This window comes from Eschrichtius robustus, chromosome 10, assembly GCF_028021215.1.
Source record: "Eschrichtius robustus isolate mEscRob2 chromosome 10, mEscRob2.pri, whole genome shotgun sequence".
NCBI classification, from domain to species: Eukaryota; Metazoa; Chordata; class Mammalia; order Artiodactyla; family Eschrichtiidae; genus Eschrichtius; species Eschrichtius robustus.
In genome coordinates, this window is record NC_090833.1 from 111,208,057 (window position 1) to 111,225,297 (window position 17,241).

General features: G+C 37.9%; 1 protein-coding gene and 1 non-coding gene across 2 annotated transcripts in view; both read right to left on the minus strand.

Moving 5' to 3' along the window:
- Positions 1 to 17,241, minus strand: part of XKR6 (XK related 6) — a 275,596-nt gene that overhangs the window by 188,363 nt on the left and 69,992 nt on the right. The gene's annotated exons all lie outside the window — the stretch shown is intronic.
- LOC137771096 (U6 spliceosomal RNA) lies at positions 6,226 to 6,332 on the minus strand. The gene has a single exon (XR_011075310.1). It is a non-coding gene; the product is annotated as a U6 spliceosomal RNA (small nuclear RNA).

Consider the following 17,241-nt stretch of genomic DNA (forward strand, 5'->3'; position numbering starts at 1 on the left):
TAGCAAATGAAGTCCAAAACATCTCTCAAACCAATTTCATCTCATTTAGTAATTTCATTCTTGCTTTCAAGTTCCAGTGAATACAGAAAGCAGGTGTCTGCCTCACTCATCATAGCCCTGGGTTTGATAACTCAAAGTTGGGTCTCCTGAGAAAAAGTCTCTACGGAAAACACTTAATGTAGAATATGACAAGCTTTCCCTAATGAGCAATTCAGTGAGAATTTTGCAACATCCCTGGAGATAAAGGGAGGTACTTTGGAGTATTGTAAACCATGACTAGAGATCACTGACTTCCTCTGAACTTGCCTACAAGCACCTGTTCAGGAAGGAGACCGACCTTCATCTTAAAGCTGCCAAAGGAAGAAATCTCAGTATCTTTCTTAGAAATTCACTCCTTGACACATATTTTATATATATATATGTCACTTAGCAGAGTGGCTAGCACATAAGTAGACGAGACATAAAAATTGGTATTGTGTAGCTTGTACTTTTCTGAAAAATGCCCTTCCGGTGGGGGAAGATGAAGTTGATCACCCTACAGCCCACACATCTCGGAGTCATCCTTAGTTTCTCCTTCTTCGGGATTCTTTTCTCTGGTTCTTTTAAAGCTAATTAATAAAAGTAGTCTGGTCACACAAGACCATTCAATCTTAAACTTTAATATAAGAGATAAGCAGAAATAAAAATGTTATAACCACTGCATAGTTTAGTTCCTGGTCATATTAGTGTAGAACTTCCTGCATGTTGATGACTATTTCACAGGTTGAAAAATTATCTGCAAAGTAGTAAAAATGACTTCCTCAAAGTTTGTATTGTAGCAGATCTTTGCGTTATCAGTTCATTTTCACACAAAACTATTGGCAATTTGTCTGAGAGATTTCCAACCACTGGTTGAAACAGGATACCAGCTATCCTTTTAACTGCTACCCATAATAAGGTTATGACAACGACTCCCATGACACAGCAGTGCCGAAGTGATTATCTACACCTTCCCAAACTGTTCTCTGGCACCCTAATCAGTGTCCTATGAGTTATGGGTTGTGGGATAAACAACTGGGACCTTAATATACTAATATTGCACAGAATATTGGAATTAACATTCCAAGAAGCAGCAGCTCCCACCCTTCCGATTTCACAGACCAATACAAAAATTTTTAAATATCTTTAGAGAACTAACTTGGGATGGCAAGCTTTTCATTTTTACCAAATAAGGGCATACAGTAGACAGGAGGACATAAAAGTTTAAAGGCCATTTCTTTTTTTTTTAACTGAAAAAGTATTTTGAAGTCCTTACACTGTCTTTGCTTTTCTTTTTCCTATTTTGCCTCAGATCAACACCCTTCCTCTGCTGGTCATTCAGGAACCATGAGGATAGACTTCTAGTACCAAGCTTGATCTTGCATTCAGGGTCCACGGGTCACAGCTCACACACACTGACCCACACCACTGCTAATTCCAGATGGGGATCTTTCTTCTCCCTTCAAACTACAAATCCCACCTCCACCCCATTCCTACTGACTTACTACTGCTGTTAACTTGGATAGAAAACGGTCACAAACCACTAATTTAGACCATCACATTTACAGATCTTTTTGTTCATTTCCTTTCCTTTAACTCATATATTTTATTTAACAAAAGTATCATTACTAAAAGCTCCTTCAGAGTACAAAGCTACTTTATTTGGACAAAGTTTGCTGCATACACAGAAATACTTGATACGCATTTCCAGCCAGCCCAATCCCAAGCATTTGGTAATTACAGCCAAAAGTTTGGAAACTCTTACTGGAGACATGGACCCTGTTTACAATATTTTTATTTTATGTGGAATATGCGGAAAACAAACACACAAGAGCAGCTTCTAAGGATATTTGTACATTCCATGAGAAGTAAACATAGTATTGTATGCTGTAAAAGTTTACTCAAAAAAATAATTTTAAACTCTTAGGCTTTAAATAATGAGACCGTTTAAGTTTAACTTTATTACAGCAAGAGTCAGAATATTATATACAGTATATATTCCTTTACACAAAACACATTTGCACGTGTTTCTGAAAGCTACTTGTAAAAAAAAGTCTTTAGAGTACTATCACATTTTGAAAATGTCAGGATAATTTGGTAATATTTTCTAAGGGTTATGTTACTTTGTGTATTTTTTAAAGTAAGACATACCTGGATGGTCAATGTGGGTTCATGTAGGTTAACCTCAAATCTGGCATATTTTTGGACAAATCTCGCTTTCAAAATCTTATTGACGTGATCATTTTCTCCGCACATGGTTTGTTTTACTAGCATCTGGGGGGAAACATGTGGATCTCTTCAACTATCTCATTAACTCCTGACTCCAGGACCTAGGCAAACTCACAGAGAAGTCAGTGGGGGCTCGTCCTGTGCCTGAGGCAGGGTGAGGGTTCACTCCTGGCCTCAAGAGGCCTGGGTGGTGAGGGAAAGGGTGGGCAGACACACCCAGCTGAGCATCGGCACAGAGCAGACGGCCAATGGAGACACCTGTCAACACCACAGCTAAAGAGCTCTATTTTAAATACAATACTATATGAACTTTTAGAGGCAAACCTTAGAGAGCCAAGATTGCTGAGTCTGGATCTATTCTGTTTCCCCGCAGGCAGGGAGGGCGATGGAAATGCAAGGACACAAGCAGACTCCTTCAGAGGAAAGCAACGGAAACCTCCCATCACAGGCAGAACAAAACAGGACAAGAGGGAAGAAGCCTGGACAGTGCTGTTATGATTCTATCCTGAGGGGCTAAAATTGGGCAACATTTAGAAGAGCTGAAAGGGGCTAAAATTGGGCAACATTTAGAAGAGCTGAAAAGGAAATGGAATAAAGTTACCTGGGAAGGAGAAGTGGGATAGATTTAACAGATTCTGATCAATTTTGGAATCCTATATGCTCAACGTTTTCCCCACATTTAGGTCAACAGTACAGAAAAAAAAGAAGGACAGAGAACAAGCATCTGGGCACAGATGAACTCAGTCTCCTCTCTCAGGGCAGGTGAAATTGGGAGGCACATGTTGTAAAAGTCCAAACACTATATTCCAAAAGGAACACAGAAACACCTTTGAATCAGAACACATGACGTCTAACTTTAGTTAAGCTGAAGGACCCAGGCTCCCTCCACCAGTGTGAACGATCAAGAGTCGACTGTACTGACGGCAGTGTTTTAGAGGCTAGAGTTGTGTTTTTCTTACATTCAAGATATATGTTATCTGTCTACAGGTCCAATTCATAAAAGACATTCAAATTATGTTTCACGTACAAAAGTAGTGAAGTCTAAGATGTTTCCAGAGTGTGCTGTGCTGTAATCTGATGATGATCTTCCATCTTTCTACTCGGTCCCAAAATGACTTCCTTCAGATTTCTTGATTTTTTCAAGGATGACCTTCTCAGTGAAGCTGTATTCTGCAGAAAAGTCCCAATGAGTGCCATAACAAGCAGTTGATCTGAGATTCCAAAACGCAGATTAGAGCCACTCAAATGGAATTTTTTGTCAAAACACGTTTCTAATAAGATAAATCAAAGCATCCCTTCTGTGTCAAAATATGAACTGAAGGCAGTTTTCTCTAAAGTTATAAATAGATTAATAAAATTCAGAAATAATCATACACGCAGGAAACTTGAAAGGAATAAAGAACAAAATATCTAGGAATCTCAACAATTTTCCTGAAAATGTGCTACAAATTCAGAGTCACAAAATAACAGAATCCCAAATTTCCAGTCATTATGTTAATTTGAAGTACACGTTTCACACCATGAATGTGATATCCTAAAACATGAGAAAAAAAAGTTACATTTAGGTAGAACACCTTTATAATGATTAAAAATTTTAGGAGAAATACGCTCATGTTTAAAAACGAAACATTAATATTCAACAGACTATGAAATAAATGCCCCTAAACCAGCAGGAGGTTGGTACTACCTAGGAGGGCTGTCCCATGCCTCAGGCCCTATTCTTACCATTTGCACCTTTGGGGCAGCCCTTTGCAGAGTTTTTGCTCCGTGACATCACAACGCTCTGGACTGTGGCTTCAGTTCAGTGTGCAAGGCAGTTAAGCATCCTTCAGGATCTGGCGCTCCACTCAAAGGTGACAGAGAACTACAGACGGAGAGTGACAACAAAGCTGGAGCAAGGTCAGAAGTAAAATGAAGATGGTCTTTTAGATCAGGGCTTCCTGAATGACAACCAAGGGCCGTCCCTCTACCCTCAGAAACTGCAGTTTTGTTGGGGAAACAATCCATAGCTTTCTGCCGGTTTTCAAAATGGGGTTTAAAACTTCCAAAATACGGACAGCCATCGTTCGAGGCTCACTTTCTCTGTGTGCCCCTATGTACCGATTGTACCCAAAGATCTGATCACCCCTGGGTAATTGAGTCGATTTCTGAATCCTCACGGTGATGTGCAAGGCCGTGAAGGGCAGAGATCCAAGAAGGTACAGACCTTCCCATGAGACATACACACTAGAAATGCTATTGTAGTACAACTTTAAACAAATTTAGGTTTTATTTAGAAGTTTCTAGAAAGCAACCGTCAAACACTGATTATATTCATGCCATCAATTCTCTACTATGTTCAGTATTCTGCATTATTTTCTAAAGTTATACAGCAGGGACGAAAGACCCATTTTTATAATTTTTTCTCTAATATTTAAGATATTTATTTTGAATTAAGCTAATCTTTGAGCTACATGCCCATTCATAACATACCAGAATAAAATCAAACTCATTGTTAGGAAATGCACTGATATTTCCCAAGATCACCTGCCACTATCCTTAAAATACTGTGGCATGCCAGTGTGAAGTACCCAAATTAACATCGGAATGCCTCCTGTCCAAGGGATTTCACAGGCTACCTCATAACCTCCAGGAAACTAATTCCCTGCCCTTAGTGCACCTTAGCTTAGTTATATAAGAGCTTACCACCCCGCCCACATCCCCACCAACATTTTTACTCTTAGGCTCTTAAGTTTTCCCCTCTCCTGGGTCTCTTCCATTTGTACTCACAGTGTTCACAGAATCTAAGAAGGTCTTTAAAATATTCATTCCAGTAGGGACCAAGTTTTTTCCTGCCTAATTCCTTTAGGGTATATCAAATGCCTAGGCCCGGTCAATATTGTGGCTAGAATTGGCTAAGAGGAAACACCTCTATTGACAAAAGTATCACAGAAAGAGAGTTTTTTAAAAGCCAGTTGTAATGGGAAAGCAGCTAAATAGGCAACACAGTTAGATTAAAATATAACTTGATTTTTTAAAAATCTATCTGATGTTTTCATTGTGCCATTTATTAAATATATATCAGCCAATTCCTCTTTAACCAAGCAAAGCAAGGGAGGAGAGGGGAGGGTGCGGTTACAGTGTAGTTTATTTAGCTTCTAAACGCCTTCTAATAGAAATGTTATGAAAACTTCTGTTCTACACCAATTTCTGTATTACTGGATAATCTACCAATAATAAAACTTGCAATAAACAAATAATTAACATCCTACTGAGCTACCACTCAATCTCTATAGTTCCCTGAATTCTACTTATCCTTTCCCTTTAATCCTTTTTCAAGTTGCTCTGAATAAGGTCTTAAAAAAAAAAGTCAATCTTTCTCCAGTTTTCGTCAAAAGGATAGGGAGGCAATCATATTTGACCATCAAAATAACTACCCACCCAGAATGTTCCTCAAGTTCCTAATCCCAGCAGGAACAGGCCAGAGAAGATAACCACCAATAATGGAACTCCAGTCACCCAAGCACTGATTCTCCTATCAAATACACCTCCACCCATTTCTAGGGTCAAGAATGACCTAGTTCACATTCTGGGTCTACATGAAAGTAGCCTATAGTTTTAAAACAGTGTACATGGAATATAGGCAACTTTCAATTTTTTAAGGGAAACAGTCCTTCTTGGAAAGTCAGGTTTTGTTCCTTCTCCTTTTCATTCACACAGTCTGCCTCTTGGCATTTTCCTTTCCAAATTTATTCACTCAACAACAGGGAGAGAGGAGGAGGTGAAACTGAGCAGCTCCTTTCCCTCCTCATTGGCACTTCCGTCCCACATAATAATATCTAACTTGAAAATTGGCAGCATTTTGCCACAAATGTATTTGGATATATCGGATAGAATTTGCATATTCTGATATAGACCATGTTGAGGCCATTTCCAGGTTGAAGTTTTGTAATTACTACCTTTAGGACTGTCACCTGATTATTTTTTTTTAATTAATAAAAAAATATGGAACGCTTCACAAATTTGCATGTCATCCTTGCACAGGGGCCATGCTAATCTTCTCTGTATCGTTCGAATCCTAGTATATGTGCTGCTGAAGCGAGCACTCACCTGATGATTATTTTATCTTCTCTCCTCCTGATCAAGAATTACCTCTGATCTAAGTAAGCTACACTACAAGGTAGGCAGGCAAAGAAGCTGACCAAATTGGCATGGGAGGATTACATAAACTGCCTGGGAAAATATGAGGTCCATGAGAGCCCCCAAATCTTCAAAAGGTAACTGTCTCCAGAGTATGACACTAATAATGATAGCTGAGAATTTGAGACATGCATGCTAACTTAGAAATACAAAATTATAATACCTATTCTTTTATATACTTTTTATCAAATCTATTGGTTCACCTAGAAAGTCATTATATACACAAAAACAACAATTTCCAGAGTTCCTAAATATTTCCAACATATTCAACTTAGGGATCCAAGATTCTGAACATGCCATCACCAAAAAAAATTGCAAACCTAAAAAACAAAAAGGAAAAAAAATTAAACAATGACAAAAGGAAAAGACTTTCTTAGAAAAGGTCAATATTTACTTTTATAATTTTCAAAACATTTTAAAGTTAATTTTTTTCTCATTTACAGTTATACGCTTGTAAGTCTAATATTAAAGTTTTGCTTAATAACAAGGCAATTTACTTATAACAAAATAAATATTAAACTATACTCATACACATTACCTATTTAAATATTTACTGGGTCAAAATATCTTCATATTTACAGCTTCAGGCTTTAAAGTGGTATTAGATTTGTCTTTATTTTCTTTGAAAAGCTACCATTAAGGCAACAGACATTCAGATGCATAAATGAAATTACTGATTTCATTCTTATGTAACTCATACCTTTAGAAACTATGTTTTAGCCAGTTAGTAGTGGTTAAAGTCTTTGTGCTTCTATTACATTAACTTTTAGCACATGAAATAAGAAAGATGACCTTCAAAGTTCTTGTAACCTCAAAAAGGGTCAATCTAGATAGGCTTTACTTGAAAAAGAAAAACAATTTTGTTTGGGAAAATACAAGAAATGAGAATTTCTAAAAATAAAAATAATCAGTAATTCTCATTAAAACATTAATACACAAAAATGAACTATATGAACAATTCTTCTAACTACAGGCTTAAAAACCATGCTATTTAGACCAGCCTATTTAATTTTTCCATAGAAAATCAGGAGTTCAGAGTTCACATTTCCAAAAGAAGAGTAAAACAACAAATTAAGAGATAAGATAAAACAAGGAAACAACCTATTGTACATTGCTTTTCTTTAGAACAAGGCTAGGCTGAATTATCTAAGTATAAATTGAGGTCACAGATATATAGTCATTGCACTCCGGTCAACCAAAACAGTGCCTGGATTTACGTAACATGTGAATAAGTCTATTATCACAGAAAGTCACATACATGAATAAGAAGAATATATTTTATAAATTTTAAGTCACTCGCAACATCTGAGAAAATACTGTCAGTAAAATACTATTTGTAATACTGTTTTTAAGAAAACACTGTTTGTAAGGAAATGAGGTGATGTTTAGAACTATATTACAACTGAGCCTCTAGAAGAGAACATGAAAATAAGCATGACTTAAAAAAATAATAATAATTCTTATTGTTGTCAGTTCCTTAGAATCTGCCCTCTGCATTACTCTCTGGAATAGGATGACAATTTCATTTTCTCAGCACCTCATCAATTAAACAAACTGATGCATAATTTAGACTAAAGATAAGTACATTTATAATATTATTTTTGCTATTAATGCTGTTACATGTAGTACAGGAAATGAAATAATATCAAGAGCCACTTCTTCTGAAAAAGTGGCTTAGTATAAAATTCGAACTTGAGCAAAGAATCTACTGAAATTCTATTCTGGGGGGGGGGGTAGAGGGATAGTGATTGCCTTATGAGCACCGCTATATCAACACATTTAACAGGACATGGTCCACTGGAATAAACTTAATAAAGAGAGCCACTACACTTCCTGAAAAATGTTTTACTATAATAGAGTGCTGTTATCTTCAACTATAAAATATATTTTGAACTAAGATACATGTAATAATTAGAGTAGAGTTTATTAACTGATTCAACTAACATTCTTAATGGGCACTTTACTTTTTAAAAAGTAAAAAGCAAAAAACACACACATACATAAAACATCAAAATTCTTTATGACAGAAAAGCAAAGCTGTGGCAAGAATCCTTACTTCCTACTCTGAAAACCTTATTAAGCCCGTAGTCCCTGTTAAGAGCAAGCTGTACTGGTTTTCAAAGGAAAAACATTATTTCAATCTGCAAATACCTAATGGGCTCAGGTGCTTTCGTATAATAAATATTTTGTTGTTACTTAAGTAGCTCACAAGAGCTCATTTTTTTTAAAGTTATGTTTAAACAACTCTAAAAGGTTTAATTAATTGTAGTTTTATATAATTAATCCTTTTGTTATTAAACACTTGAACCAGTTTAGTTAGAATGGCAGCATGTTGTTTAATACCTTTTGTTCACAACTTAAAATTTTAAGCTTAAAAAGAAAGGAATTGGGGTAGGAGAGGAGACATGGAAAAACATGAAGGCCTCTCTTTGTCTCAGGCTTTGCCATTACCATTCTGTCTGCAGTGGTTTCAGGACGAGGCGATCGCACACCTTCTAGCCAGAAATCAGATGGCCTCAAAACAACCTCATTTCAGTCTTAGGCCTCATGTCTTTCGCTTAGAGCTAAAAATAAAAATACATGTGAATGAACAAATGATCATGAAATGAAACCTCGAACATGACACTAAAATGTAAAATATTAGAAGGCATTAATCTCAGAAAAATGAAAATGTACACATTTCCATCCAGAGTATCACAACCTTATTTAGAAAGTGTGCTCTTCTTACCCTGTCAGCTTGCTGGGTATAACAATAATGACAATTTAATTCCAAGGTGGTTCAACAAAGCCAGAGTAATATTTTATTAATCTCCTGAGATTATGAAACATTTATTTATTTCTTACAGAGTTAAATATAACAATATCATTAATGAAGCTAATGATGTTAGACAGCAACTTAGCACTTCTTTACGCACATAAACCAAGGCAAGAAAGTAAAGTGTAACGCTGAACCAGAACAATGATCTGGCCCTAAGAAACACATTTTCGTGTATTTAGAACCCCTAGTTCCAACAGTGATGCTAGTAGTTAAGTGAAAATTAACCTGTTTCTACAAAGTGAGTGTTCACTCATTCCACAAATATTGAATGTTTCGAAGCACTGGAAGTCAAGTGTTGAATATGAAAGATGGTTCCAAACCTCAGCGAGTGGGGTCCTAGCCTTTTATTTCCTAACTTTTTGTCTCGGGTCTGGGCTATAACGCTAAGGGGACAGAAAATAAGGATTGCTGTTTCCATGAGAGGAGGAGATCAGTATGTATCACATGACAACTGAATGAGACTGTAGGACTGGAAACAAAACCCACTCAGAAGCCCAACGCTCATGCTGCAAGTGAACGCCAGTCACCAGGTGGTCTCTTTTCGTGTGAAGCTTGTGTTTTCAAAACCCTACATCAATCCTGAAAATTAATTATCCTTCATTTGGAGAGCACTGGTGGTTTCAAACCCAAGTATAAACATCTCAGACTATTTTGTAAGGTTATGTCAGCCAAGAAACTTTAAAATCACTTAATATAATAGTATTTCATTCATCTGAAGCCACAATTTAAAATCAGAAATTCTGCTGCCAAAGTTACTTAAAGAGTTGGCCTTAACTATAGTGTAATGAAGACAAATATCTCATAAATTTTTTATACCATTCATACCAATCCATTAAATTAAATAAAATACATAAATAACCACTAGAGTCTATACTAACATTGTTCAATGTTTTTTCATTTCTCTGCTTGATCTATACCAATGAAATTCTTTGTGTAGGAATATGGTACATTACCAAAAAATATCAAAATATATACACATGATTCAATTTAAGCTCTATGTTTGTCTTAAATCAAGGGTCTATAAACACATCTGAGTTAGCTTATCTTCCTTCATTTTTCATGTGAATTCCAACTAAATTTAATATCTGGACAACTGGTACAAAGTTAAATGGTTTGACTCTGAAGTTTCTAGGTCTCAGAACCACACTTTAGAGGAATAAACTGTAATTTACACTTAAATATTTAGAATAAAGAAGAAAAGAACTGTTTTGAGTCATACCTAGGTTTAGGCTATGGCTTGCCTCAAGTGAAAATATTAAAAACAAAATCAATAAGCTCTGAAGTTCATTTCCCACTGATGTTCATAAGATGATTCTATAAGTTTTATATTGTGATGCATTCAAATCTTCATCAAGGAAAACTGCATGCTGGTCTTATTTGTAAATAGTCAATGTTCTCTCCTTTATCATGTATGTCATAGATCCCTGCTTTTTTCAGTTGCAATAAATTTCAAAGAAGACATAAATAATTGATAGATACACTTTTGCTATAAGCCTTAAACATTCACTTATCTGTAAATTCCAAATCTGTGTCTTACATCAACAAAGAGAACCCACAGTTCTTCTCAATTCATATTTGCTAGCATTCTTTGGAAAAAAACGAAAAGTAGCTGCCTCTCCAAAACTCAGATCTTTCCCTTAAGCAACTTTTATCCTTGTCCGTGCTATGTTCACAGTTTCATTTCCCCCCTTTGCTTCAATCACAGTATGTTTTGTTATACAAGTTACAGTTCTATCATATTTCCTGAACCAATCCATCCAACCCAGAGAATGCAACAACAACAAATATTTGACCCTATTCTTTGAATTCCACAATTTTCACTACTCTCACTTTGGTCAAGACCTTTAATGATAAAGTAGTGAGATTTTAATACTCAGAAGACATGCTTTATAGCTTACTAAGGCAAGTAATTTTATACTCAGTCTTGTTATATTAATCATAAAACTCCATTTGTCACTTCAAGACTGATACATTGAGGTCTCCCATTTAATAAAATCAATGAGTGCCAGTAAGTTAATTATAAATTTCAACAGGGCTTCCCTGGTGTGGCACAGTGGTTAAGAATCCACCTGCCAATGCAAGGGACACGGGTTCGAGCCCTGGTCCAGGAAGATCCCACATGCCGCGGAGCAACTAAGCCCGTGCGCCACAACTACTGAGCCTGCGCTCTAGAGCCCCGAGCCACTGCTGCTGAGCCTGTGCTCTAGAGCCCGCGAGCCACAACTACCAAAGCCCGCACGCCTAGAGCCCATGCTCTACAACAAGAGAAGCCACCGCAATGAGAAGCACGCGCCCCACAACGAAGAGTAGCCCCTGCTCACCGCAACGAAGAGTAGCCTCCGCTCGCCGCAACTAGAGAAAGCCCGCGCGCAGCAATGAAGACCCAACGCAGCCAATAATAAATCAATTAATTAATTATTTTTTAAAAAAAATTACAGTCTTGCTATATTATGTGATACCCACGATTATAAACAATACATGAAACTGGTCAGGCTTCCCAGTAAAACATCACTGAAGAAAATCAGCCTCCTAGGTAGGAGAAACAAACAATGCTAAAAAAAAATTTGTCCATTTAAAAATGGTCTTAACTCTATAATCCTTTTCACATTTGTTCCAAATCAGCACTAACCAGAGGCAGAATCCCTGAATTATTCAGCAGGTCAAGGAGGCACGTCTACCCTGGCACGACTAGATGCTGGCACTTGCAGGAACCCTCCACCCTCAAGAGTTTACGGCAAATGGGCCTAACAATCACGATGCATCACTTCTCACTGGGAGCCATGGTGCGTAACCACTGGCACGTACACAATTTTGAACATTTTCAACCTGCATTTTTCTTTAGATATTAGGCCACTATAATTGAAAGTGTTGTGGAAATTATCAGCAGATTAATATTAATTTTACTTGAGCCCTCACTAATAGATTACAATTTCCAAACCCTTCTCTCTCTCCTATCTAAGGGTACACAGGCATCTTCTTCCTTCTAAGGCTAACTCTTCCTCTATCACACAGCTCCTGTGGAATTCTAATCCTTCATTTACATCTTCTGTTTTCCCGCCAATGGTTCCTTTCCTTTTGCCTACAGACACATTCAGATTTCCTGATCCTGAGACTGAGGCACGATCCATTTCCTTGAACACATCACTGACTTTAGAACGTCCTTCTTCCTCTTTTTCTTTACTGCCAAAATGCCAAATTTGAAGAGTGATCTACATTTGTTCATTCACTCAAAAATATTTCCTCAAAAGTGACTATGTACCAGAGCCTGGGGACACAAATTAGCAAGGCCCCTCCCTCAGGGAGCTTATGATTCCATTACACAGATAAGCAGATACATTTATGGATTCAAAATGTTAACTGACACAAAGGAAAAACACTGGTGTCTATAACAGTATCATTAGGGGGGGCTTAATTTAGATTGCGCTGCCATTCCGCACGACCTGTGTGTTTGTGGTCCTACATAGCAGCAATGGCGGGGTCTCTTGGAGGGAGTGACATTTCACGAGATCTAAAGGCTGAGCAGAAATTGGCTAGGCAAAGAACAAGAGAAGTAGCATTCCAGGCAAAGGGAACCAGATACGTGAAAGTGCTGGACAGCAGAGAACACCGTGACTTGGGAGGACCAGAAAGAAGGGCAGTGTGTCAACAGAACCCTGAAGGAGAGCACACAGGCACGAGCCAGGCCAGCCATCTCACGTGGCCCGATGAGGGCTGTGGCTTTATCCTAAGTGCACCAGGGACTGTGTTTATCTCTCACCCTTAACTCCTTAGCTCTTTGCAGCCTGACTTCTACGCCTCCCACACTCTCTGAACAGGCTCCCTATGTGCTCCTAACACGTAGCACCTTTTCAGTCTTCAACTGACAATTCAGCTTCTGAAGTGACTTCTATCCTAAGCTTGAAAGCACGAGCTGTCATTGATTTTTGTATCTTCCACTTCTCTCAGTATTTAGCTTAATGTTTTATACATAGTAAGTATTCAAAATGTGCACAGTGGACAAATCAGTCTTGGAAGAAAACACATTGACGAAAAGTTAATTACAACAGTACAAGAAAGCAAGCATATTTAATAAGATTCCCTATTAGTAGTGTATTTGAAATTGCCTTATCTTACGCCTTATTCTCTCTCACAGTGATGGAACAGGTACAAACTCAAGCAAGAAATTCCTTTAAACAAACGCCCTAATATAATTTGATCAGTCTGCGAACACATGTTCAGATTACACTGCCATTCATTTGTGCTTACCACAGTAGCTGGGTGCATGGCAGTGGTCTAGTTCTCCCATATTGAAATTATTAAAATCAGATAACAGACATCCAGGTAAAATACACATTTAATTGAAAAGTATGATTACTCTGTTACAAAGAATACAAGCTGATGACATCCCACACTAACTAGCCATTATATCCTGCAAGTTATTGTATGTATGCTTCCCTTTAAATGTATGTATGTATGGGCTATTCATTTTGAAACTTTGTAGAGTATGCTATTCCTTTCATTTTTGATAATTTTAGCAAATGCTAAAAGTCAATGGCCACCACATTTATAGATTTGAGCAGGAAATCAACATACTTATGTTCTAGCAAATGAAAATAAGCAGCGAGTATTTTCACCTTATTCTGGTAGGTGGGGCAAGATGTCAAATTTCTTAGGTTCAACATTTAAGGGTTCTGCCCACATTCTATTAGAACTGTTGATACTGATCTAGAAAGAAATGTAAGATTTGTTTATTTTAGAAAGTAATATGCTTCCTTTACCATGAGCTGTAGATATTTTACCTCTTTGCAAGCCTTTTCTTTATGTCTACAGAATAATCTGAGTTGTGCCCAGAATCAGCCCATCATATAATTAAGCTTAATTAGATATTTTCTATACAAAGCAAACAAAATGTACTTTCACCGTTCTTGTACCAAATTCCCCACATTATGGATCTTTTATAACCGAGAGTGAGAACTCTATAAAATTTAAACGTAAATGATAAAAACATTCTCCGCTCCTTCATCCTCTGTTTACAATGGCTACAAGACCGGATCTGTACATTTTGAAGTTTAATGTGTATACATATCAGAATGTTTCTGCTTTCTGCTGTCTAGTTTTCTTAGAAGCAGATTAAAAGGTTTCTATCTCTTTGAGATGCTTCAGCCCTGCGAAGAGAGATTGTGTTATCTAAAAGAGATGATCAGACTAATAGTTGAAACATTTTATAACTGGGTGGTCACTCTGCCCATGATGGGAAAGAAAGTGCCTGTGTTTGGCATTGAAACAGAAATAGAAAAAAGTGCCTGTGCTGGAAAACAGAACCGCACTGTCTTAATGTAGACATGTCTACGACAAGTTCACGTTCAATGACGTGCAGGCCATTTGCGTTTTTACTATTTAACTTTACGGTGTCAGGTAATTGTGTCATTCTTTTTTTGTAATTCCCAACAACACAGGCAACAACTACAGCCTGGTCTGGGCTCATAAGAAGAAGGTATACAGTTATTAAGAGCACTAATGCACAATACAAAATTTTAGTGTTTCCCTGGCCTCAGTCAGCAACTGTTCTAGTAAAAGGAAAGCAAATAAGAGGGACTCAGGTACTTTAACTTCCTATGAGATACTCTTGCCCTTTCAATGTCCTTCTCTGTGAAAAGCGACATCATTCTTCTAGTCAGAACGCCTCACAATTTGTTCCATTCCTCACTGGCCATATCCCTCTCTCATCACTGGAAATGTCCATCGTTATGGAGGGTTGCAGCAGCCACCAGAATCCCCTGATGGATAAATCTGGTCTTCTAAACTGAATGGCAACCATTTAAAACATTTTCACTATGGAAAATTTCAAATGTGTATGAAGTAAATAGACTAGTGCAGTGAACCCTCATGTATCCTCAGCTCACTTTCAATAACTATCAACATTCTGCCATGTTTGTTTCTCCACACACTGCTCACTCCCCAACTTGATGAGGATTATTACTTTCCTTTCTTTCCCGAGATAAAATTTACAACTAAGTTTTTTTTTAACCATCTTAACCATTTTTAAGTGTACAGTTCAGCAGTAGTAAGCATACATTCATACTGTTGTGCTGCCACCACCATCCATCTCCACAATTCATTTCGTATTGTCTGAAACTCTGCAGCCTTTGAACAGTAATTGCCCATTCCCCTTTCCCCGCTTCCCCCAACACCCACCATTCTCCTTTCTGTCTCTATGAACCTGACTACTCTATAGGTACCTCATGTAAGCACAATCATACAGCATTTGCCCTTTTGTGTCTGGTTCCTTTCACTTAGCGTAAAGTCCTCCAGGTTCATGTGCTTTTTGTGTCCTTCCTTTTTAGGGCTGGATAATATTCATTCGTACGTATAGACTATGTTTTGCTTATCCATTCATCTATCAATGGACACTTGGTTGATTCCGCCTTTTGGCTACTGTGAATAACACTACTATGAACATGGGTGTACAAATACTTCTTCAAGATGCTTTCAATTCTTTTGGGTATACACCCAGAAGTGGAATTGCTGGATCATATGGTAATTTTATTTTTCATTTTTTGATGAACTACCACATCGTTTTTCATAGTGGCTCTACTAGTTTACATTCCCATCAACAGTACACAGGATGATAAACAATTATGTTTAAGAAAACTGGCACTTGGCAAAAATTCAGAGTTTACAAAGTACGTTCGTATACATTATACTACATAATCCTTCAAACACAGCTGACTAGCTTGGAGTCCTGATCTGTTGGCAAGTATTCAGATTCTTAATAATGTCACCTCCCTCCATATTTCTGAATAAATGTTTTCTTCTAATCAGACTGGTTTAAGCAGACTATATTACACAATATTAGATATGTATATAGCTAAATGCTAAAAATATTAATAGTGAGGGACTTAAAGGACCCAAATGAAAATGTAAACATAATGGAATGATACTGTGGATCCCAAGGGGACTAACCTTAAAACAGCTGTGAGACATATATATGGAATCTAAAAAAAAAAAAAAAAAAAGGTTCTGAAGAACCTAGGGGCAGGACAGGAATAAAGACGCAGACGTAGAGAATGGACTTGAGGACACGGGGATGGGGAATCGTAAGCTGGGATGAAGTGAGAGAGTGGCATGGACATATATACACTACCAAATGTAGAATAGATAGCTAGTGGGAAGCAGCCGCATAGCACAGGGAGATCAGTTCGGTGCTTTGTGACCACCTAGAGGGGTGGGATAAGGAGGGTGGGAGGGAGACGCAGGAGGGAAGAAATATGGGGATATGTGTATATGTACAGCTGATTCACTTTGTTATAAAGCAGAAACTAACACACCATTGTAAAGCAATTATACTCCAATAAAGATGTTAAAAAAAAAAAAACAAACAGCTGTGAGGATCTTAACAGGTAGCCTTGACAGATAGCAGCTAGACAGTTACTAGGTAATTCAGACTTTATGTTTCCTGCAGATTCCACTTATGTGAGGTAGTCGTACATGGGGTGGGGGGTGAAGTAAGCGGGGTGAGCAGAAGCTATGAGGCAGCACAGAAAGCCCACAGGGAAAGCTGGAAGCAAATGGAGGAGAGAAAGCAGGCAATGAGTTCAAAGCTTATTGATGAGAAGGTTATATAATTTCCAGGGCCTAGTGCATAACAAAAATGCAGGGCCCTTATAAGAAAAAAAATTAAGAATTTCAGGATGGCAACAGGAAAACATTAAGCCAAGTGCGGGGCCCTGTTCAACTGCACAGGTCGCTGGCCCGGGAAGCCAGCCCTACGTATTGATCCGAAGACGGGACGCAGGGCAAATAGCACTGCTCCCAGCAGCAAGAGCAGGGGAAGGGCAGGAGAAGCGCCACCTCTCAGTGCAGCAGGCGCCCACAGAGGACACTGGCGCCCATGGCACAATTCACGGGGCATATCAAGGCCAAAATGCATCTCCAGGCATTCCCAGGTCCGTTTGCTTTTAAAATAAAGGGGTGGAGGGTTAACAAGCTAACATCTATTAACTCAGTTCATGGCTGAA